The sequence below is a fragment of the Oryctolagus cuniculus genome, chromosome 5 (genome assembly GCF_964237555.1).
Source record: "Oryctolagus cuniculus chromosome 5, mOryCun1.1, whole genome shotgun sequence".
Classification (NCBI taxonomy): domain Eukaryota; kingdom Metazoa; phylum Chordata; class Mammalia; order Lagomorpha; family Leporidae; genus Oryctolagus; species Oryctolagus cuniculus.
In genome coordinates, this window is record NC_091436.1 from 99,982,980 (window position 1) to 100,006,890 (window position 23,911).

Genomic DNA, 23,911 nt, shown 5'->3' on the forward strand with positions numbered 1-23,911 from the left:
GTAGGAGATGATATATTGAATATTTGTCCATGAACAGTTAAAATTTTAAATGTAGACTATTATTTAGAATTTCCTCACCAGTTGAAAGGATTATAAATTTCACCCTAACTCTAAAATTCAGTAACTTTAGGCCGGCGCCGCGGCTCACTAGGCTAATCCTCCGCCTAGCGGCGCCGGCACACCAGGTTCTAGTCCAGGTTGGGCCGCCAGATTCTGTCCCAGTTGCCCCTCTTCCAGGCCAGCTCTCTACTGTGGCCCAGGGAGTGCAGTGGAGGATGGCCCAAGTGCTTGGGCCCTGCACCCCATGGGAGACCAGGAAAAGCACCTGGCTCCTCGCTCCTGCCATCGGATCAGCGCGGTGCGCCAGCCGCAGTGCGCCGGCTGTGGCGGCCATTTGAGGGTGAACCAATGGCAAAGGAAGACCTTTCTCTCTGTCTCTCTCTCTCACTGTCCACTCTGCCTGTCAAAAAATAAAAAAAAAAAAAAATTCAGTAACTTTAAAAAAAATTGAAGGGGCTGAGGTTGGAGTTTTGCTTGCTGTCATTCAGTAACATATGTTGGCCAATATATCATTTGTTTTTATATTTAGTATTTTAGTTCTTAGTACATGCCTAGGGGAATGATGCAAATTGTTCATATGAAAACAATTTTTAGTATTAATTTAATTTTCCAATGCATTCTATGACTGGGACGTCAACAGGTAAGTAAGCATGTCTGCCTCAATGATATTCTAGAAGGTTAAAACAATGTTAGCATTCTTTATACCCAAGACTTCACAATTTCTTGCTTCTAACGTTTCTTTCAAAAATGAAAGAGGAAGCAAAAGATCTGGGGAACAAATGAATGGTCAATTGATTCAGGATTCCAAGACCTCTTTGAGAGATTATTTCTTGATTGCATTAGAATATAGATCCTTCAAGTGACACTAGAAGTTTATTTAAATTATAATTCCATTTAATTTATATAAGAGCACTTTACACTAAGATAGCAAAATTACTATCACCAAATTAAAATAACTATGGGTTACAGCTTTCCTAGAAAGATTTCACGAGAGATGCAAGCATGGAGGTTGATCTGAATGCCATTTCAATGCAAGTATTTCCATTATTGGTTATGCATATTTTTTGAGACATTTAATAAAAAAAAACCTACCTTGTGATAATCTTTAGAAAAGTTATATTAAACTAATAACATTTTTATTTCATTTAGTAATATATGAATATACAATAGCTGAGAATTCTCTTCCATAACAATGGTCTTTGGGTTAGAAGGAAATCTGTTAGAACTGAAAAACATCAAAAGAAGTGGCCTAATGCATTTTCTTACATTTTTATAACAATTTTTTTAAGTTCTCTTTGCTAAGTCAAAGTTATATATATATTATAGGTTTTTTAATGTACATACAAATGATTATTCAATTTGTAGACACATAGACACTTAGGGCCTCTAAAATACTGGATGCCTTTCCACCTTTACTGACCTATTAAGCTCCAAGTTCCTTGTTCTGAAAAAGAAAAACATTTCTTTAAGAAAAATAAAACTGCTGCTCCTATTTCCATCATATTCCCTAAAAATATTATAATTTATGATATAAAGAAAAATGAATAAACTTGTTTTCTGTCATGAATTATATTGAAAAAATAAAAAAAAATTTACCTGGATTAGTTTAAATCCAAATAACTCCATTTAACATATGAGTAAACTTGGGTATATTATATTGTCTCTTTGTTTCTCAATTTTCTCATTTTCAAAATGGGAGATAATAAAGAGTTCCTGGGAACAGAACTAAATTCTGTAATGTATGCAAAGTATGTTATACCTGGTTGGTACTCTGAAAATGTTAAATAACATTTATTGATGCCTTCCAGCTTAGTTACAGGGGCAAAAATGTTCTTTAGGAAAAAAAAAAGTAGGCGTCACAGCATGTAATGTTTTCCTGTTTGTTTTAGCATTTTTTCTTGCAAAGGCACATATTTCACTGGCAAATCCAACATCACTTTACCATATATATAATCATATTTTTAGAGACTCCAATGATAAAGTTAATATTAAAGTAAATATATGGAAATATTCAAGTACATGAGTCTAAATAAATTTGACCTCTTTCTCTTAACTTTATTTATGTGAATTCTCTTTGTCCTTACTCTCCTACACTTACCTCACAACCTTCAAGTTTTTAAAAAAGTTACTAAATTTTAAGATGTAGAAATAATCTGAGAAAAGTTAAGTGATTACACAGGATCACAGACAGAAATGGGTGGGAACTTAAATAATGACTATCTAAAATCCAGAATTAAAATATTTTTACCGAATTTAACTGCATCTTTATGAAATATTCTAGAATCAAAGATGGTGATACATGCACCAGGCATATCCAACACACAACGTTTACAATGATTTACATTTTCCTTTTTATTTATTCCTGGAAACTGCCCATATTACAGGTTTTTCATGGATGAAATATGGAACTGAGCAGATTCTTTTTTCCTAAAAAATTACGGCACAAACTTGCTCAATTTTCTATCTTATTGCTAATAAACTTCAGGTGCACAGTTTATTAAAAAAAAAAAAACCTTAAGGATTGAATGCATAAAGCATGCCACATTGAGAAATCAGCTAAAAAATGTGCATAGAAGCCTACATCTGGACCAACATAACACTGAATGCAGTGGAAAAAATAATGAAAGGAGATACAGTTTAATACTGTATAGGGTTAAACAGAAACTCTAATATATTATTGTTTCTAACCATCCCTCCCATATTATAATGCTTGAAAACAATCAAAAGGCTAGCACAGAAACTTACACACAGTTAATACTCATCAGAAATACAGCTGCTTTTGAAATCAAAGTAACTTGGTTAATAATTAAAGAGCACTTTGTTTCAAAAAGGACCCTCCCTCCCCTGCAGATTTTCTGGTTTCCATGACTAGTTAGGTTAGTTCTCAAAACGGGCATTGGACATTTTCTGTGAGGGCACAGCAGGTGCCATTCTCATGAAAAACAAAAGCAAACAAATCAGTCGGGACCACAAATAGGTTGGTGCAGTGAGTTACAAGTATTTCACCAATGAACTCATATAGTGAGGATGCCTGTAGATGCCAGAGTTTAAGCAAAGTCAGCAGCAGGTTAAATATTATGCAAGTGTTCAACTCTGACATCATTCAAAATACAAAGGACATTTTACATTAAAAGATTCAGCTGGGGCTGGCGCTGTGGCGCAGTGGGTTACCACCCTGGCCTGAAGAGCTGGCATCCCTTATGGGTGCTGGTTCGAGTCCTGGCTGCTCCACTTCCAATCCAGCTCTCTGCTGTGGCCTGGGAAAGCAGTAGAAGATGGCCCAAGTCCTTGGACCCCTGTACCCATGTGGGAGACCCAGAAGAAGCTCTTGGCTCCTGGATTCGGATAGGTGCAGCTCTGGCCGTTGTGGCCAACTGGGGGAGTAAACCATCAGATGGAGGACCACCCCCCCCCTTTGCCTCTCCTCTTTCTGTGTAACTCTGACTTTCAAATAAATAAATAAATCTTAAAAAAGAAGTCTTCAGCTTGCCTTCCCAGTCTGTGTGATAGATTTAATGGAACTAATACAATGGATTGGATCACAGCTCAGTGTCTGTGCACATTTTAGAAATTACATAGGATCACTGGGAGCCTAAGACACACTTCTGAAATCTCATTTTTCAAAAAAAGCAAACATCCTATATTTTCACTGAAGTCTGTGCTGTTCTAAGAGTCCCCATGAGAGTAAACAGCCAGCTGATAACGCCCCCGCTGGGGTACAGACACAGCCTACTGTACCTGGTGGACAAGGAAGGCGCCTATCACAGAATTGTAATCTTAACCACAAAGCCATGTGAAAAAGTTCGTGGGAATATGGAATTAAAAGACAAGTTTATTTTGGTGTGATTTAAATTTTTTTTCTTAGTTTTAAGTGCCACATGAAATACTACAAATATTTTGGGGGAACTATGTGATGTTTCAAGACATGCATACTTGTGTAATATCCAATCATAGTAAACGTATCTGTCTTGTCAAACATTTTGCATTTCTTCATTGTGGAAATATTCAAGTTTTTTTTTTTTTTCGAAAAATACATGGTGCATTATCAATTATCACCCTGCTGTATTGAGTCACCTCATTGTTGGCGCACAAGTCTTTAAATCCATGAATACAAGGGGTCTTCAACAAGTTCTTGAAAAAAGTATTTTATGAAAACAATCAATGTGTGGATTTAAAAATTTTTTGAACCAAAATATTTACTTTTAAATTTCTTTCTCCATGAACTTTTAAAAATGTCTTCATTATAGCTCCCCAAGATGGAAAATGCTCTTAGGAATACAGGATTATCTACTTAGAAATTTTATTGACAGCCAGGACCTATAGAAAATGATCACTTGGGCTTTTTTTTTGGACAGGCAGAGTTAGATAGTGAGGGAGAGAGAGAGACGGAGAGAAAGGTCTTCCTTCCGTTGGTTCACCCCCAAAATGACTGCTACGGCCGGGGCGCTGCCCCCATCCGAAGCCAGGAGCCAGGTGCTTCCTCCTGGTCTCCCATGCGGGTGCAGGGCCCAAGAACTTGGGCCATCCTCCACTGCTCTCCTGGGCCACAGAAGAGAGCTGGACTGGAAGAGGAGCAACCAGGGCAGAATCCGGCACGCTGACCGGGACTAGAACCTGGGGTGCTGGCGCCACAGGCAGAGGATTAGCCTAGTGAGCTGCGGTGCCGGCCCACTTGGGATTTTAAAATCTGAGAAAAGTAGACAATAAAAGACTTGCAAATTGTTCTGGACCACAGAAAAGGTAAAAAAAAAAAAAAAAAGGTACAGATGCCTTATTCCTAAGATTCTAACGACAGGAATGTGTTTAGGGGCAGGAGTTTGGTGCAGTAGTTAAGATGCCATGTGGAACACTTGCATCCAATGTCAGAGTGCCTGAGTTCAAGTTCCAGCTCTGCCTCTGATCCCAGCTTCCTCTTCATCAGAAGGAAAGCAGCAATGATGACTCACTGCTCAGGCCCCTGCCTCCCACTTGAGAGACTATGATGGAGATCCCAGATCCTGGCTTTGGCCAGGCCCAGCCATCAGATGGAGATTTCCATCTATCTGCCTTTCAAATAAATAATGGTAATAGACAAATAAAACATTATTCAAATAATGTGTTCAGATACAAAAAGAAAATGCCAAAGGGAAAATACTGGTGTATGTAAGTTTCATTTGTTTCAAGCAGAGAAGTCTTCCATCAGGTAGCAAACCTCAATGAAGTCATGAAGGAGTTGCCTTTCCTGTTAGCTTCCATCTTTTTAGAGTGTGTCCTTCATCCTCATTATCATAATGATGGCTGTAGTTTCTCCAGATAGTATGTCTTATTTCCAGATGAGATTAAGGTAGAAGATTCAAGGGTAAAATGTACTTTGACTTTTATTCAGAAAAGGGTATTTTGATGAATTTCTACCTATAACTCATTGGCTGTAGTTATTATATAGTAAACTATCACTGCAAGAGAGTAATGAAAGTGAATTATGTATATATTAGTTGGGCAAAATGAAAAACAAATTAAGATGCACTTAATGAAAATAAATGAGGAATGGATGGACAACCAGCAATATCTACCTTAGTCTACCCCTTTGACTACCCAACATCTGTACCACTCCATACACACAGACTATACCCCAACCCACTTTCCTCCAAATCTCTAGCCAACGCAGTGACCTCTGGATGAGATACCCTTCTTTTCATCAGTTCTGAATATGTATGCTTGTAGTCTGGGGACTTGGTCAAAGAAGCCCTAAAGACAATATTGAGACAAGAAAGAGAAAATATACAATAAAATTTCTAAGTCAGGGAAGAAGAGAAGTGAAAACACAGGAAAATACAGAATTCTAGAAATAGAAGATAGTAGAATTAGACAGGAAGTGTAAAATTTCTTAATCTGTCCGTGCACTGGCTTCCCAGTTAGCTTATTACTCTGGCTTCTGAAGGAACCTTACTTCTCCCAGTATCAGCATCCTCACATCTAGGGATGTCACGTGTAGAGGAGGACATCCATTTGGAAAGCTTAGTTCACTGTAGGATCCCAGTTCTTGTTGTTGTGAACATGGGTGTTGGACTGGCATTAATGACTCAACAGTCAAAGAGTATTGTTAGTAATAAGTAGTCTATTAGATTCTAATTCTGTGTTCTAGGAGCTACGAACAGGTATCTTGTTTATAACATTAGTTTTTAAGCCAAGAGACAACAAAATTTTCTGTCATCTTTCTAGCTGTTTGGCTATACTTTGCTCCATATTTTGAGGCAGTCCAAAATAACAATTATTCTTATGTGATCTTTGCTGGAAGACAATTTGTAATACTGGCTAAGAATTTATACTAGAATTTTTGGAGAAAGAATAGTGAGACTGGAATACCTAGTCATAAAGCTTCTGATTGGTAATAGTCTCTTCTTGCCTCAACTTTCCTTTGATACCAAAGAAGATGGCTTGATAATCTTTGAGGTTCTTATTAAGAGACTTTGGATCACAGGCAGAGAGCTTCTCCCTTCAAAAAGCAGTGCATATTCTGTCCTACCTACCTGTTTTCAGGCTAGCTGGTCCTTGTCTGACTTCATCTCTTTCTTGTAGGAATTTGGTAAAAAAAGAAACTTGGGTTTACCACACACAAATGTTCTGAACTTCTGATATATGTTCTTTAACATTCTGCCTTCAATTTGTACACTGTTTTCATGCCAGGTCCATCATATAGCTACCTAGGAAACATGAATAATGTCCGCCTGTCAAGAGCCTACCAGCAGGCCAGCGCTGCGGCTCACTAGGCTAATCCTCTACCTGCGGCGCCAGCACCCCAGGTTCTAGTCCCAGTCGGGGCACCAGATTCTGTCCCAGTTGCCCCTCTTCCAGTCCAGCTCTCTGCTGTAGCCCGGGAAGACAGTGGAGGATGGCCCAAGTGCTTGGGCCCTGCACCTGCATGGGAGACCAGGAGGAAGCACCTGGCTCCTGGCTTCGGATCAGCGTAGCGCCGGCCATAGCGGCCACTTGGGGGGTGAACCAACGGCAAAAGGAAGACCTTTCTCTCTGTCTCTCTCTCTCTCTCTCACTGTCTAACTGTGCCGTCAAAAAAATAAAAATAAAAATAAAAAAAGAGCCTACCAGCTTTCCAGGCTGTAGACAATTGTGTCTTGTGGTACTTGCGATACTCCTAGCAGTGACTTCTCTTTCAGTCCTGGTTCACAGATAAAAATAATAGCTGACTCTGGTTAAGTTAGTTACAAGGTGCTAATTTAAAGAATATTTGGTACACACTTTATTGATGTAACAGCTAAAGAATAAACCCAAGGCTAACCATTTAGAAACAATGCCTCAAACCACCCAAAATTGGTACTTAGGCCACAGTGATCATCATTATTTACTGGAATTTTTCTTTATTGTATTGCAATTGTCAACAGTATGATACCTCCTTTAGCTATTAGCTGGTCTTACAACCAACACCACTCCATAAAGTCAGCTGCCTCACCACCATCCTCACCAGAGAACGAAGCTGAATGTGGCCTTCTTCTGGAGTTGTTCGCTTCTGCAGCAAAGTCTTAAACAGGAAAACTCTTTTCTGTGTGTGTGACTTTATCTTGGTAATCCATCATTGTTACAGCAGAAAATGCCTCAAAACAAAAACTCAAAAGAGGTGGATAAGTCAAAAAATTGACCAATGTCCTTTGAAAACAGAAATATGCCTTGTAATTGTCTTTTGAAGAAGTTCAAGTTTTAAAGATTGTAATTCAAAGGTGTAAAAGCAGAACAACATACAATGTCATCAGTCTCACGGAACTGTGATCAGGAAATGAGTATCAAAATAAGAAAAAAGAAATGAAAAACACACCTTTTGGCAGGGGTGAGGTCAATGCCAGAATAGGATTTGTTGTTGTCAGACACACTATTCAATTATTATGGTATGCATGAGTTAACCACAAACAGATTACAGTTGCTCTAGAGTCTGTCAAATTATGGGAATGCCACTTTCTTTAGACTGAACCACACTTTAACTCTTCTACATATTTTAAAATACAAAACAGAATAAAATCTCAGATACTGAGAGCCAGGAGCCTGTCAAAATCTTCACACATGCTTTAATATTAACAAATGGAGCACCTCACAAAATCTAAACATTACATATATTGCTTCCAATTCTCTGCTTGAAGTGAGATTTTTCAAATGTACAGTTGCTCTGGTATTCAGGATTGATGTCCCTTTGGAGAGATTATGGTTGAACAAACATGGGGTTTTGTACTTCCTACAGTCCTGTCTCCAAAATCAGAATGAACTATGGCTTCACCATGGTGATTATTCAGATACTTTAGAATTCAGATTTCTTAAGGACAGGTGTTTAGCGCTGCTTGGGATGCCTGTATACCAAATGAATGGCTGCGTCCAATTCCTGAGTCTGCTCCCCATTTTAGCTTCCTACTAATATGCATTCTGGAAGACAGTAAATGATGGCCCAAGTACTTGGCTCTTTGCTACCCACATGGGAGACTCAAGTTCAAGTTGAATTCCTGGTTCCTGTTTTTCACCTGGCCCGTCCTAGATGTTGCATGCATTTGAGGGTTGAACCAGTAGATGGAAGATGTTTGTGTGTGTGTGTGTGTCCCTCCCTTTCAAATAAAAAGAAATAAATGTAAAAATTGATTGAATTTTAGAAGTTTGTGGAAAAAAGGAGGATTAACATATTTATCTCTTCATGCAAAATATTTTTCTATAATTCACACTTTCCCATGAACATTTTGAAGTACCATTGATATCAGAATTTGATCCCTTAAAATTACATTGGAATGTGGCCCCTTAAAGTTCCCCAGAAGTTGAGTCTGGAGTGCCACATATGTTATCGAAATTTGGAGTGCCATACAATATCACCATACGCTTATTAATAAATCCCCAATATTAATATGCCCAAGTGGGTTCTTGCCTAATACTTAGAGAGGAATTCTAAATACCGTTATAAATGAACAAGGCAGCATGGTACATTTTAAGCTTTTATTTAGTGCGAAAGATGCATAGGAGAGAGAGCGCTTTAGTTCAGTTTAAAGAGAAGGGAAAATCTGAAAACCTAGGGTAGTGTCCATACCAAGCAAAGAGCAGGCCAAAAGCCACGTGCAGCAAGCGCTTTGAGCAGCTATCACATCACTTACCACCGGCAGTGAAGCAGAGGCAGAGAGCCTTTCGGGGCACTCCTCACCTTTTATATATTTCTCACAGGGGAGTGGTTACATGGTCTAGTGGGCAGGTGGGCACTCAGGTATGGTCAGGTAGGGCATGATGTCACACGGGGGCGTGGTGAGGGTATCAGGTAGGGTGTGAGGTCACACAGGGGCGTGGTGAAGGCATGGTCTTCCAGCTCACAAACCCAATCAGTTTTAGCTTGTATGCCTGTCTACTTCACCATCATATATTGATGACTACACATATCACACTAACTGAAGTGATAAGGAGATATACTACTGACATTCTGCTTTTGGTGTTGTGGAAGAAGATACATTGATCCCATCTCAACCCTCCCTGAAAATTCTGACAGATAAGTGGCACCATGACCTGAAAATATGTGCCAACATTCAAATTAACTTAATATTCAATTTTTCACAGGGGTTGGTGGTTGGGATCAGATAGTGGTAGGAGACAAAACTATTCAAGGTAGGTTATAATACTGAGTCTTTATGCATAAACCCCCAAGGTGTTGAATCCTTAATTCATAGGCTAATGAAAAAAAACTGAAAGAAAAATGCCTATCTTTAAATTTAGCATTGGTTTTATGAGCGAGAGCTTTATTAACAATTCTTAACAGGGCAGAAAACTAGCATCTTCAGACTGAATTCATATGATGTTGGAATTTCAAAAAGGCTATTAATAGTATTTCAGTTTAAAGGTGTTCCAGGTTGGTTGTGTCCTCAGGAGCTTAGAGGAAGTAAATGCAAACATGCTATCCAATATCAAGCCAGGCCTCAGGGACTACTTGCCGAGGAAGTTCCAATGAACAGGAACTCATTATCAAAATCACAAACACCAAGGAAACAGGACAACACAAATGCACATCAGTAGGGTAAATAAACCATTGAATCAAACTAGCAAAATTTCTAGATATTGAATTTATCAAACATGATAAAATTGATACATTTTGCATTTTAAAAATATTTTCTTTTAAAATAGGGAATTAAAATATAGTGAAAGTCCAATAAATAAACAAAGCAGGCTGGAAAATGAAAGAAATGGAAATTTGAGAAAGGAAAAAGCATTGTAAATAAAGCAATGATTAGGTTTGATACTCTAATACAGCATGAGAACACTAGGGATCTAGATGATTAATCTGAAAATTTTTTTCAGAATCTAGCAGTGAGAAAAAGAGAGAACATGACAGAAAAGGGACAGGCAGAACAAAGCGCAAAGTTAGATGGATACAGGTTTAATATTTAATGAGAATCATCATTCTCTCCTGATTCATCTTACTCATACCTGTTGATGTGAACAAATAAGCAGTAAATCCTCGTGTAGATAAAAAATTATCTTGTGATGCCATAGTGCATAAATTATTTTAAGATGTGCTATTCAGCAACGAGCCGATACATTTTACTAACAAGCAAAGTGAGGAAGAGCAAATAGTTATACAATCTTCCCACACTGAATACAATACTTTGTTTGTGTGATCCTGAGTTTTCTTTCTAGCCATTCTATTATTCCTACTTGAAGGTTTGGGGAAGCAAAGAAAATGGAATCATCAGACTCTCCGGGAATGAGTTAGATGTATGCATGCCAAGGAAGCTCCCCGTCTTGAATCACTTTCTTGGTCAGGCACCCTGTTGATGTTCTTCTAATTAAAGTTCTTATCATTCTGTACTGCAACTGCCAAATTTCTCAAATATCTTTCCAACTATTTGGTCTTCTAAGAAAAGATTACACATTGCCTGACACATGGTGGGAACTCAATATTTATTTACTAAATCAACATTTTCCAGGTAAAACATAGTCATAAGTAAAGCCTGATCTGCTTAGTAAGTGAATGGTAAAGACAAATAAAATCCAATACTTTCAAATATTCTATCAATAAAACAAAACCTCCCTTAAAAATAATTGGATTTCTGCAAATAAAAGAGAAGGAATAAGATGGAGGCAGTATTGGAGAAAATTTTGTCAAGAAATTTGCCAATCTAATGAAAATCATCAAGCAGAATAAATGAAGAAAAAAGAAAACATGTCAGAAAAGAGGTAGGACCAAAAGGGAAAGTTCTAATTTAATTAAAATAATTGACATTCTGCAGATGGAAAGAATTAGATAAAGGCAATTTTTGAAAATAAATTTGCTAAGAAATTGATCAGTCTAATGAAAACCATCAAGCAAAATAAGCAAAAATAAATGAGCATGAACTGAAAAATCTTTAAATCCTACCAGAGAGGATTTAAACAGACAATCAACTTTCCAGAAATGACAACAAAAATCAGAAAACAGTGGGATATTTTCAACTTCATGAGAAAAAGTACTGTCAATCTAGAACTATATTCTTAGCAAAAATAATGTTGAATAGTTAAAAAGAAATAAAGGCATTATCAGATGAGGAAAAATTGACATTTATCAATGAAAGATGCTCCTTCAAAATAGCATGTGTTCCAGGCAAAATAAGCCAATTCTATATGGAAGACATAAAAAAACTAGAGGACAAAATATTGACTATGTTTGTAAATATTAACAGCACTGAATGCACAAAACAATGTACCATTTTGGGGTTTAGAACCTGGTAGAACTATTACATTCAATAATTACATATAAGTCAGGAAGGTGTGACTAGATTTAAAGGAGTCATAAGATTGTTTAAAGGAGCAAAAATTGTATGTTCATATTTTTATAAGTGAAGCAGTCATGCTAAAATGCTAAGATAACTAATAAAAAGTAAAAATATATTTAAAAATATTTATGTTTATTTGAAAGGCTGAATTACAGAACAGAGACACACACAGAGGTAGATCTTCCACCTCCAGGTTCATTGTTCAAATAGCCATGAGGGTCAGGGCTGGGCCAGGCCTAAGCCAGAATCCTGGAACTCCATCTTGGTCCCCAGTGTGGGTGGCAGGGACCCAAGTACTTGGTCTTTCTTCTGTTGTTTTCCCAGGTGCATTAACAAAGAGCTGGATTGGAAGTGAAGCACCAGGACTCAAACTGACGCTCATATGGGATGCCAGAGTTTCAGGTGGCAGCTTAACCCACTGCACTACAACACCAACCACAAAGAAATATAATCTTTAATTTTCAAATCTGTAGAGGAAATATGGATGAGAAAAAAATCTGATCAATATTTTAAAAAGCAAAACATAAGAAACAAACCAAAAAAAGAAACATAATGTGGGCAAGTGCAAATGGAGATAACTCAATCCTGAACCCTCAATATTTATTTTATTTTTTAAGAATTATTTATTTGGTGCTGGTGCTGTTATAGTTGGTTAATCATCTGCCTGTGGCACTAGCATCCCATTTGGGCACCAGTTCTAATTCCGGCTGCCCCTCTTCCAATCCAGCTCTCTGCTGATGGCCTGGGAAAGCACTGGAAGATGGCCCAGGCGCTTGGGCCCCTGCACCCTTGTAGGAGAACTGGAGGAAGCTCCTGGTTCCTAGCTTTGGATCTACTCAGCTGTGACCATTGCAGCCATTTGGGCAGTGAACCAGCAGATGAAAGACCTTTCTCTCTGTTTCTCCCTTTCACTATCTGTAACTTTACCTCTCAAATAAATAAAATCTATTTTTTTAAAAGGATTATTTATTAATGGGGCCGGCACTGAAGCATAGCAGGTAAATCTGCCACCTGTAGTGCCGGCATCCCATATGGGTGCTGGTTCGAGTCTTGGCTGTTCCACTTCTGATCCAACTCTCTGCCATGGCCTGGGAAAGCAGTAGAAGATGGCCCAGATCCCTGGGCTCCTGTACCCACGTGGGAGACCCAGAAGCAGCTCCTGGTTCCTGGCTTCAGATCAGAGCAGCTGCGGCCATTGCGTTCATTTGTGGAGTGAACCAGTGGATGGAAAACTCTCTCTGCCTGACTGTAACTTTGCCTTTCAAATAAATAAATAAAAATCTTAAAAAAGAATTATTTATTTGTTTATTTATTTGAAGACCAGAGAGAGAGAGGGAGAGAGAGACAGAGATAGAGACAGAGACAGAGATCTTCCTTCCACTGGTTCACTCTCAAGATGGTCATACTGGTCAGGGCTTGGCCAGATTGAAGCCAGGAGCCAGAAGTCTCACCAAGTCTCCTTCATGGATAACAGAGGCCCTAACACTTGGGTCATCTTCAGCTGATTTTCCCAGGCCATTATCAGGGAGCTGAATTGGAAATGGAGCCACAGGATTCAAACTGGTGCCCATGTGGGATGCCGGTGTTGCAGGTGACAACTTTATGTGCTATGCCACGATGTTGGCCCTATTCTCAATCTTTAGATGTCTGCGATATAGACTTGAAAATGTTTTGTCAAAAATTTACTATGTGAAATGAAAACCAATTATAGGGGCCAGCACTGTGGTGCAGCGGGTTAACGCCCTGGCCTGAAGCACCGGCATCCCATATGGGCTCCAGTTCCAGACCTGGCTGTTCCACTTCCCATCCAGCTCTCTGCTATAGCCTGGGAAGGCAGTAGAAGATGGCCCAAGTCCTTGGGTCCCTGCACCCACGTCGGAGTCAAGGAAGAAGCTCCTGGCTCCTGGCTTTGGATCGGCGCAGCTCAAGCTGTTGCGGCCAACTGGAGAGTGAACCAGCTGATGGAAAACCCTCCCCCCTCCTCTCTCTGTGTACCTCTGACTTGCTAACAAATAAATAAATCTTAAAAAAAAAAAAAGAAAAGAAAACCAACTATAATACATTTACACATGTACCAGCAACAATGTCAAGTTATATGTATGTTTAAAAAGTGGATTTTACAGTCCTTACAGAAGTATCTAAACTGTATTCCTGATGTCTTGTTACTTGTTAATGTTATTTTCCTGAGGCATTTGCTTCTGTCTTTGCTTTTGCCAGTTACCTAGGGGTACAAACACTAAGATCCAATTCAGACAGTATTCCTATCATGTTTAATATATAATTTATTAGCTTGGTCATGTAACAGTATATATTTATTTTAATGCATGGAAAATCAAGATAATTTGTTTCTAATACAGAATAGATACATACCAGGCAGAATGGATTCAGTAAAGAGCCATTAAACTAAACACTAAATAATTTGATAACTTGGATTTTAAATGTTTTATATAATGCAGAAATGCTTAGTGGCTTGTTACATGAGTTTTAGATTGTTTTAGTGATATTTAGGGAAACTGGTCTCAGCTTAATATTATTGTTCCATTTCCTAATTTTATTTGAAGGAACATAAAAATGTAACGATCCAGTCAAAAGTGAGGATTTTAAGTGTTGATTAAAAACAAAAAAATCCACTTCAAGTTCAGACAATAGCTTAAAAATGGAGGGGTAATGGGTAGTCAGCAAATGGTTGACAAAACTATGTGTGTGTCTAACAAAATTTACCTTAGGACAAAAAATAGTAGTAGAGATAAAAGAGTAAGACAAAATGGAGGAAAATTTCAATTTACCAGCAAGATTAAAGAAGTATAACTTGCATATACATCTACATAATAACAGTTTTTATTTATGCATTCATAAAAGGAAAAGGATGAAAATACAAATACAATATCAGAGTGGAAAATTTTAATCCTTTTGTCTAGTAACTGAAGGTCAAATATACCAAGTCGACAAAGGTATGGAAGATTTGAAAAACACAAGTAATCTCACCAAGTGACTGCGAAACACTCATTCTGTTCAAGGACCCCCAGAAATTATAACAAATTCACTGCATCCTATGCTGTAAAGCAGGGTTCACCAAACTTCAAAAAACAGGTAACACAGAACATACTCTCTGACCACAGTGAACTGAAGTTAAAAGTAACTAACAAAAAGAATAGGCAAATCTTATGCTTTTAGAAATGAAATATTTCTTGAAAACACATAGGTCAAAGAAGATAATGAAAATTCAAAAGTACTGAGGACAGAATGATAATCAAAATGCTACCCAGAAAATTTATGTGATGAAATCAAGTGGTTCTTATTTAGATTTAAATAGCTTAAATCATCACATTAGAAACTTTAAATGTTGGTTAAAATGCATGCCTTGGGTTTGAGACATAAGATAAAAATCTGAATTCACCTTGTGCAAAATAGAAGGCAAGAAATAATAGAGTTGCAGGTGAAAAGAAAAAAATATCCAGTAAAGCAAAAAATTATCTGAATTGAATGCTAAAATCAATAAATTGTCAAGACTAAACAAGGGAAAAAGGAAAGAGTGAAAAACTGGTAGTGAAAAGGAGGGGATCTGTGCAGTTTAAAATGATAGGTTACTATTCAAATATGTCAACAAATTTAAGATGTTAGATAAAATGGATGCATTATAAAAATATAAATCAAACTAACTTAAGGAAAAATAAATGGAAAAAACTTGAGTAGGTTTTTTACCATTAAAGAAACTGAACCAGTAGTTAAAAGCTATCCTTCATGGACTCTCCCAAAAACGGCTCAATTACTTTACCTATAATACTTCCAAACATTCAAAAGATGAACTAATTCTGATCCTACACAAACTATTCTTACGTATAGTAGTACAGGAAATATTCCTAGCTCATTTTATGAAACTTTCATTACTTTGGTTCCAAAATCTAAAAGAACAATGCAAGAAAATTATGCTACAAATAAGTGTTGAACATAGTTATTAAAATCTTTTTAAAATTAAAAAAATTTTATTTAAGGTACACAAATTTCATATATTTCATATATACAGATTTAGGAACATAGTGATAATCCCCACTTCACCCTTCCTCCCACCCATGCTTCCACACCCTTCTTCCTTCCTCTCCTATTCCCACACTTGATTTCTTTTTTTTTTTTTTTTCATTTTAAACAAGAAGTTTATTTAAACAACAAGACGCTTGACTTGAAGGGAAAACTATCTAGGATTCATTTTTTTAAGAGTAATTTACCCCTACTTAAAGACAGATTGCCCTACATGTAACAGCTACGTACAAAAAAGTTATAAAATTGTCCTTGGTTTTACAATGATAAATGAAAAACATTAAAATTCTCCAATCAAACAAGGTATGCAAGGATTTTTATGTTGTTGGGTTTTTTTTGTTAAAACAGTGAGAGCAAAATAACTTACTGGAATATAAAGATAAGAGCTGAATGAGCATGCCACTCATGGAGAAAAGGGGTATTTTCACAGAACCAGGATTTTTCCCCATTCCATCTCCATTTGATGTCAATCAAAACATACCATTGGCCATTTCGTTTAAAAAAAAAAAAGAAGGCGGCCGGCGCCGCGGCTCACTAGGCTAATCCTCCGCCTAGCGGCGCCGGCACACCGGGTTCTAGTCCCGGTCGGGGCGCCGGATTCTGTCCCGGTTGCCCCTCTTCCAGGCCAGCCCTCTGCTGTGGCCAGGGAGTGCAGTGGAGGATGGCCCAGGTGCTTGGGCCCTGCACCCCATGGGAGACCAGGAAAAGCACCTGGCTCCTGGCTCCTGCCATCGGATCAGCGCGGTGCGCCAGCCGCGGCGGCCATTGGAGGGTGAACCAATGGCAAAGGAAGACCTTTCTCTCTGTCTCTCTCTCTCACTGTCCACTCTGCCTGTCAAAAAATAAAAAAAAATAAAATAAAATAAAATAAAAAAAATAAAAAAAAGGAGAGAAAGAAAAGAAAAAATGCAAATGCTTGTGCACATACACCAGTTACTTTATGTACAATAAAGGAATGGGGAGGGGAAATGAAAAAATAGAGACTATGCTGCAGTAGTCAGGGTGTGGTGGAACCCAGTCGCAGTTTTCTGGCTGAGAATGTGTTCTTAGTCTGAAGGACAGAGTTCTGGAGTAAAGCAGCGGGTTCCCTTTTCAGTAGACACCGCCCGTCTGCTGCTGGAACACATCAATCCTATCTTCGTCCTCCATTTCCAACTGTGCAGGTGTGTCTGATTCATTGATTGGCTGCCCGTCAAATCGGAATCTGATCTGCCTCATTGACAAACCCTGTCGTTCACAATAGGCTTTCATTAGTTTACTAAGTGGTGTATGCCTCTTAATCTTAAACTGCACCACAGAACCATCCTGCCCCGCCACCTTCAAATTAATATGATCGTTGTTCTCAGTCTTGACTCCTTGGGCTATTCGTGGGCCATGGCGAGCGCCGGGGTCTCCTCAGCTGCCGCTTCACAAAAGAGGTACCAGGTCCGCACCGAACGCGCACACAAGCAGCACCAGGAGCGGCAGAAGAAGGAGGTGGCAGCGGTGCCCCACACTTGATTTCTACAAATATCTATTTTAAGTTTACTTTACATTCTTAAGATTAACCCTACACTAAGTAATGAGTTCAACAAATAGTATGAGGAAAAACACTGTTTCTCAACAATAGAGACAAGTGCTGTAAACAATCATTGAATCACAAAGCGTCAATTTCACTCTAATACATTACATTTTATGTACTCTATTAATTACCATAGAGTTGGGAAAATATATGGTATCTATCTTTTTGGGACTGGCTTATTTCACTAAGTATAATGGTTTACAGTTGCATCCATTTTGCTGCAAAAGACAGGATTTCATTTTTTTTACTGCTGAGTAGTATTCTATATATAAATAAGTGATATTCCATAATTCCTTTATCCAGACATTAGTTGATGGACATCTGGGTTGATTCCATATTTTGCTGTTGTGAATTGAGCTTCAGTGATGTGGGAGTACAGATAACTCTTTCAAATGCTGATTTCATTTTGTTTGAGTAAATTCCCAGGAGTGGGATTGCTGGATCACATGGTAGATCTATTTTCAGATTTCCAAGGTATCTCTATACTGTATTCCACAATGGTTACAACAGTTTACATTCCCAGCAACAGTGGATTTTCCCCATATCCACACCAGCATTTATTGTTTGTTGATTTCTGTATGAGAGTCATTCTAACTGGGGTGAGGTGAAACCTCATTGTGGTTTTGATTTGCATTTCCCTGATGGCCAGTGATCCTGAGCATTTTTTCATGTCTGTTGGCCATTTGAATTTCTTCTTTTGAAAAATGCCTGTTCAAGTCCTTTGCACATTTACTAACTGGTTGTTTGTTTTCTTGTTGAGTTTATTGAGGTCTTTATAGATTCTGGATTTTTTTAAATAAAAAACTTTATTTACTTAGAAGCATTCAGAACATCAACAAAACAGCTGCAACTACATTTTTGCAATTACAAAGTGGTATTTAGTTAACAGAACAACAACTATATGGTATAAGCTGCCTCAGAGACAACTCAGGATGAAAAAAACTACCATCCCCATGTATAACTAATTTGTGAGCCAACAGGAACCTGCTTTAAATTCCTATGCCAATTTACAACCCCCATACTCTGCCGAGCAAGTTTAGTGGCTATTGAAAATACCACCAGGACAGAGTTATCTAAAGACATATTCAGTAGTAGTGTGTTAATTATACAAAAAAAGACACTATACACTTTAAAAACAAATCTTACACAGCCTTTCTTTTCAATTTTTTTCTTTGAAAGGAGTGATTTGTGTACAGTGGGGTTAAATGCTTTATAGAAAAAAAAACTGTGCTAGAACCAACTTATTCATCATCTTCACTTTCTTCTTCATCTTCCTCCTCCTCATCATCCTCTTCATCTTCTTCGCCTTCTACCTCTTCCTTCTTTTTCTTGCTTTTTTCAACCCTGATGACTCCCTTTTTTGCTGCATCAGGCTTTCCTTTTGCTCGATATGCCACAATATCCTTTTCATATTTTTCCTTCAGTTTGGCAGCTTTCATTTCATAAGGCTGCTTGTCATCTGCATGTGTTATTCCACATCTCACCAGTCTCTTTGCAACATCACCAGTGGATAGAACAGCATGTTCTACTTTAATTTTTGCTGGGGTCATGTGGTGTGTCCGTGTTTGTGATGTGTGCCCACATCTTCCACACTGATCCACAGTATATTCACTGTGGTTGCCTCTCTAACTCTACCCTGAGAATGTACTTCCTACACTTTTTTTTTTTTTTTTAACTATTGACCCATAGCCTAGAGTAGTACACCATTTGCTATTCTGCTATCTTGGAATCCAAACAACATTCAGTCATTAAAATCTTACAGAAAATATCAGCACTGCTTAAATGTGATGAACATTCTAATGCATGTGAGATCATTTGGGAATCTGTGTTTAGCAGAAAATAAATTTCAATAATGCATCATATTAACACATTGAGGAAAAATCAGCGCACAGAAAAGATTTGACCAAATTAAACTGTCCTTTTTATTAAAACTCTTCTCAAACTAAGAATTATAGGTAAACATTATTCCCTAATTAAAGAAGGTACCCAAAGCCCGAGATCATGCCTAATGATAAAACATTAAAAGCATTACTTTTTTTTTTTTTTTTTGACAGGCAGAGTGGACAGTGAGAGAGAGAGAGACAGAGAGAAAAGTCTTCCTTTGCCGTTGGTTCACCCTCCAATGGCCGCCGGGGCCGGTGCGCTGTGGCCGGCGCACCGCACTGATCTGAAGGCGGGAGCCAGGTACTTCTCCTGGTCTCCCATGGAGTGCAGGGCCCAAGGACTTGGGCCATCCTCCACTGCACTCCCTGGCCACAGCGGAGAGCTGGCCTGGAAGAGGGGCAACCGGGACAGAATCCGGCGCCCCGACCGGGACTAGAACTCGGTGTGCAGCACTGCAGGTGGAGGATTAGCCTAGTGAGCCGCGGCGCCGGCTAAAAACATTACTTCTAAGATAAGGCAAAGACCAGGGTTCCTGCTATCACTTTTACTGGACATTTTTGTCAGGGCAGCAGGGGAAAATGAAGTATGTATTTTAAAAGGGAAAAATGCATTCAATATTATTCACAGCATATTTTAAATGTAGAAACATCTAAAGAATGAATAATTTATCAAGAAGACTGGATATATGAATCAATGAAACACTTCAATCATATTTTATAAATTGGCTACAAAGAGAAAATAGAATCAAACAAATATAACCTTTTGCATGATATAAAAATGACATGAATAAATTAATTAAAAATAGGTCAGGAATGGGTTTTTGGCATAATAGTTAATATGGTGCTTGGGATGCTTGTGTCCCGTATTGGAAAGCCTAGGTTTGAGTCCTGGCTCTTCTTCTCATCTCACTGTCCTGCTGATGCACACTTTGGGAGAAAGCAGGTGATGACCTGAGTGTTTCGGTGCCTGCCATTCAATGGGGAGACCCTGATTGGGTTCACAGCTCCTGGACTTGCCCTAGCCCAGTCCTGGTTGTTGCAGGCATCAGGGGAAAGGAGCTAGTGTATGCAAAGGCCTGTGTGTGTGTGTGTGTGTGTGTGTTTTATCTTTCAAATAAGTTAACCAAATATAAATTTAAAAACATGTGTGACACTAATGGGGATAAAATACAAAATTTAACGGAACAGCATTAAGACCAAAATCTCAGTAAATGGAAAGACACATGCCGTATTTAAGGATTAAAATATATAATAACTATCAGTTTTTTCTTTAAAACTGTGAATTCAGTATAATTCTAGTAAAATTTTTAAAAATTTTTAGTTTTTTAGTCTTCATTCTGTTATAGAATTTGACGAACACACTGATTCTAAAATTTAGACACTGCTGCATTGAGAAGCAACAAGTCCCAAAGGGCTAAATGATTCCTGAGTAAACTTGCCCTATTGAGATAATCTGTAAAGAAATATTATAAAGCTATATTAATTATCAGTCAACAAACCAGATGAGTACTCTGAAACAGAAAAAATGTATGTGCCTTAATTGATGATGAGTTTACATTTCATGTGTTGGTGATGCCATCCTTTCAAAGAAAACCTATTGGAACAGTTATGGGGAAAAGTAAAATTGAAGCTAAATATAAATAGAAAACAACTTCCAATTTATGTAATGATATAGAATATGCTCATAAATTAAAATGCTTTCTAAAACAAGACTCACAAAATGCATGAAAGAGTACATTAAAATAAAGATTTACTAAATAAAAGTAAAAAAATAAAGAATTGCTCAAAACATTCATAAAATAAATAAAAAGATAGCTATTTTGGAAGAAGGTATTTGCAATGCATATAACTGACAAGGGATAGACTCTAAAATATATAAAGATATTTAAAAATCAACAAGAAAAAGGCAAACAATCTTACAGTATGCACCAGAAGATAAAAGGAGTGTGTGGGGGTACAGGGTAGATTGGGAAAGCCAAAAGAAACATTTCACTTGAGAAACAGTAATTCAGAAAATATATGACATTCAATCTCATTAAGAGTCAGAGGAGGGGAAATTAAGAACTTTACGGGAAACTAACTCATACCCACTAGATTGGCAAAAATTTTAAAGCATGAGTATCATGTTCTGCCTAGTGCACAAAGTCTCCAGATCACTATGTGATCTTGGTGGAAATGTAAATAGGAACCCTCACTTCAGTGATGTTATACGTTTTCCAACTGAACTGAAGAGGCTCAAATCCTATGACTTATGAACTCCACTCTTGTCCTTATTTGCAAAAACCACAAGCACATGGGTATGAGGAAATATGTGTAAGGTTTTTGGATGCACTATTTATTAAGAGCAAAAATCTGGAGGCAACACAGTGGTAGACTGAATAAATTTTGAAATATTCATATAATAGAATATTAAGCAGCAGTAAATCAATGAGTTATAACCACACTGCTGACAAATCTCAGGAGCAAGAATGCCAAATTCAAGATTTTGCAATATTTGATAATTCCATTTATATTCAGTATTAAGCTATTCAAAAGTAAACTATATGGGAGTATTTTCAAAGTTTTGTGGAAAATGGAACTAAAAGATGGTGATTATTTTTCTGAAATCCATGCATAGTTTTTTTTTTCCATGATGTGCATTTCCATGAACTTTTTGAAGGCCCCTCATATACTGTGGTTTTTTTTTGTTTTTTTTTTTTTTTTTTTTTGACAGGCAGAGTGGACAGTGAGAGAGAGGGAGAGAGAGAAAGGTCTTCCTTTTTTGCCGTTGGTTCACCCTCCAACGGCCGCCGCTGATCCGGAGCCAGGAGCCAGGTGCTTCTCCTGGTCTCCCATGGGGTGCAGGGCCCAAGCACTTGGGCCATCCTCCACTGCCTTCCTGGGCCACAGCAGAGAGCTGGCCTGGAAGAGGGGCAACAGGGACAGAATCCGGCGCTCCGACTGGGACTAGAACCTGGTGTGCCGGCGCCGCAAGGCGGAGGATTAGCCTAGTGAGCCCAGGCGCCGGCCCATACACTGTTTTTAAATACAAAAGTACTTGGTAACTATTTTAAAAATATGTTTGGCAACAATACAGAAATATGATTATGGTTATTGGGATGTTGGGAAAACCCAGGAGATGGGTTGGGACTGAAGAAAAGCATTTAGGAGACTTACAGAGTGATAGTATTAATGTATTTCTTAAACTGGGTTATAGGTAAACATTTTTTGAACTGCTACATGGCTAGTTTTGTACTTTACACATAATTTATATTATTTGTGTGTAACTGTGTAATCAATATTTGATGAAAATGATTTTTAAAACTATCTCCCTACAAGTGCTGTGAAGAAAACTCATATTCATAATATGTTAACTGGAGAAACTTAATAATTCATTTCCCATGACGCATCCTAGGGGCTATCAGAGTAGACTTGATTTCTTAATAAATCAATCAAAGTGTAATTTCTTTTTTTATACTTTTTCTTTTTTAAAAGATTTATTTATTTGAAAAGCAGAGTTACAGAGAGGCAGAGGGAGGGAGAGAGAGAGAGAGAGAATGAGAGAGAGAGAGATGTCTTCTATCCACTGGTTTATTCCCCAGATGGCTGCAATGCAACGGCTGGAGCTGCGCCAATCCGAAGCCAGGAGCCAAGAGCTTCTTCTAGGTCTCCCACGTGGGTGCAGGGGCCCAAGCACTTGGGCCATCTTCTACTGCTTTCCCAGGCCATAGCAGAGAGCTGGATTGGAAGTAGAGCAGCCGGGACTCAAACTGGCATCCGTATGGGATGCAGGTAGTGGCTTTACCCACCACACCACTGTGCCAGCCCAGTGTAATTTCTTACAAATCTTTTTTTCAATATAAAGATTCTCTAACTCTCCTAAGTCGTTTTTGGTGGGAAAAAAAGGTGAGCAACATGATAATGACAGCTCAGAATTCGTCACTATTTTTGACTTTCCTTAATCTCCAGATTACTGTAAGGACAAAGATTAAGATATCCTGAAGGTAAAGCACAGCTTGATGTCAGTGAATTTGTTGTCTGAAGAGATTTCAAGTTTAAATGGAATTTATTTATAGTGAGTGTTAAACGGGATTCACTTACAGACATCCTGAATCTCCTTTTGACTTAAGTCACCCATTCTTTCCATATGGAGATACTTTGCTGATTCTCAGCATTATAAACCATCTAGCATTATAGCTTTATTTTACAAAGTATTAAATAGGAACATTTTTGTCCAATGCATACTTGGACTTTTTCCTTCTCAGTTTTATATGGATTCTTACATTTTTCCTTACTAATATTACCTTAATTGTTCCTTACTTCAAGGAGCTTATCATTTATAACTCTTTCTAAAGGCAAAATTGCTGACCAAGGAGTCACATGCAAGATTCACTTAGCTATTGCTTTTGAAAGTTGCTGCTGCCTTGTAGAAATCAGCCTGAGATTAACTGTGGGGCAAGCAGCAGTTTTTGGTGAAGGGTTCACCTATTACGCTCTTGTGTACATAGGCTTCGTTTAATGACTTGTCCAGAATTCAGCAGGCTAGTGAAGAACAGTGAATGTTTCAGTACCAGTTTTCAACTTTCCTTAAATTCAAAGACACAGTTTTTAAAACTAAAGAAAAACTGTTACATTATTTTAAA

The 23,911-nt window shown here is 38.0% G+C and overlaps 1 pseudogene; it reads right to left on the reverse strand.

Moving 5' to 3' along the window:
* Positions 1-16,777: 16,777 nt before the first annotated feature.
* Positions 16,778-18,489, reverse strand: LOC100345593 (small ubiquitin-related modifier 2 pseudogene; annotated as a pseudogene).
* Positions 18,490-23,911: the final 5,422 nt, after the last annotated feature.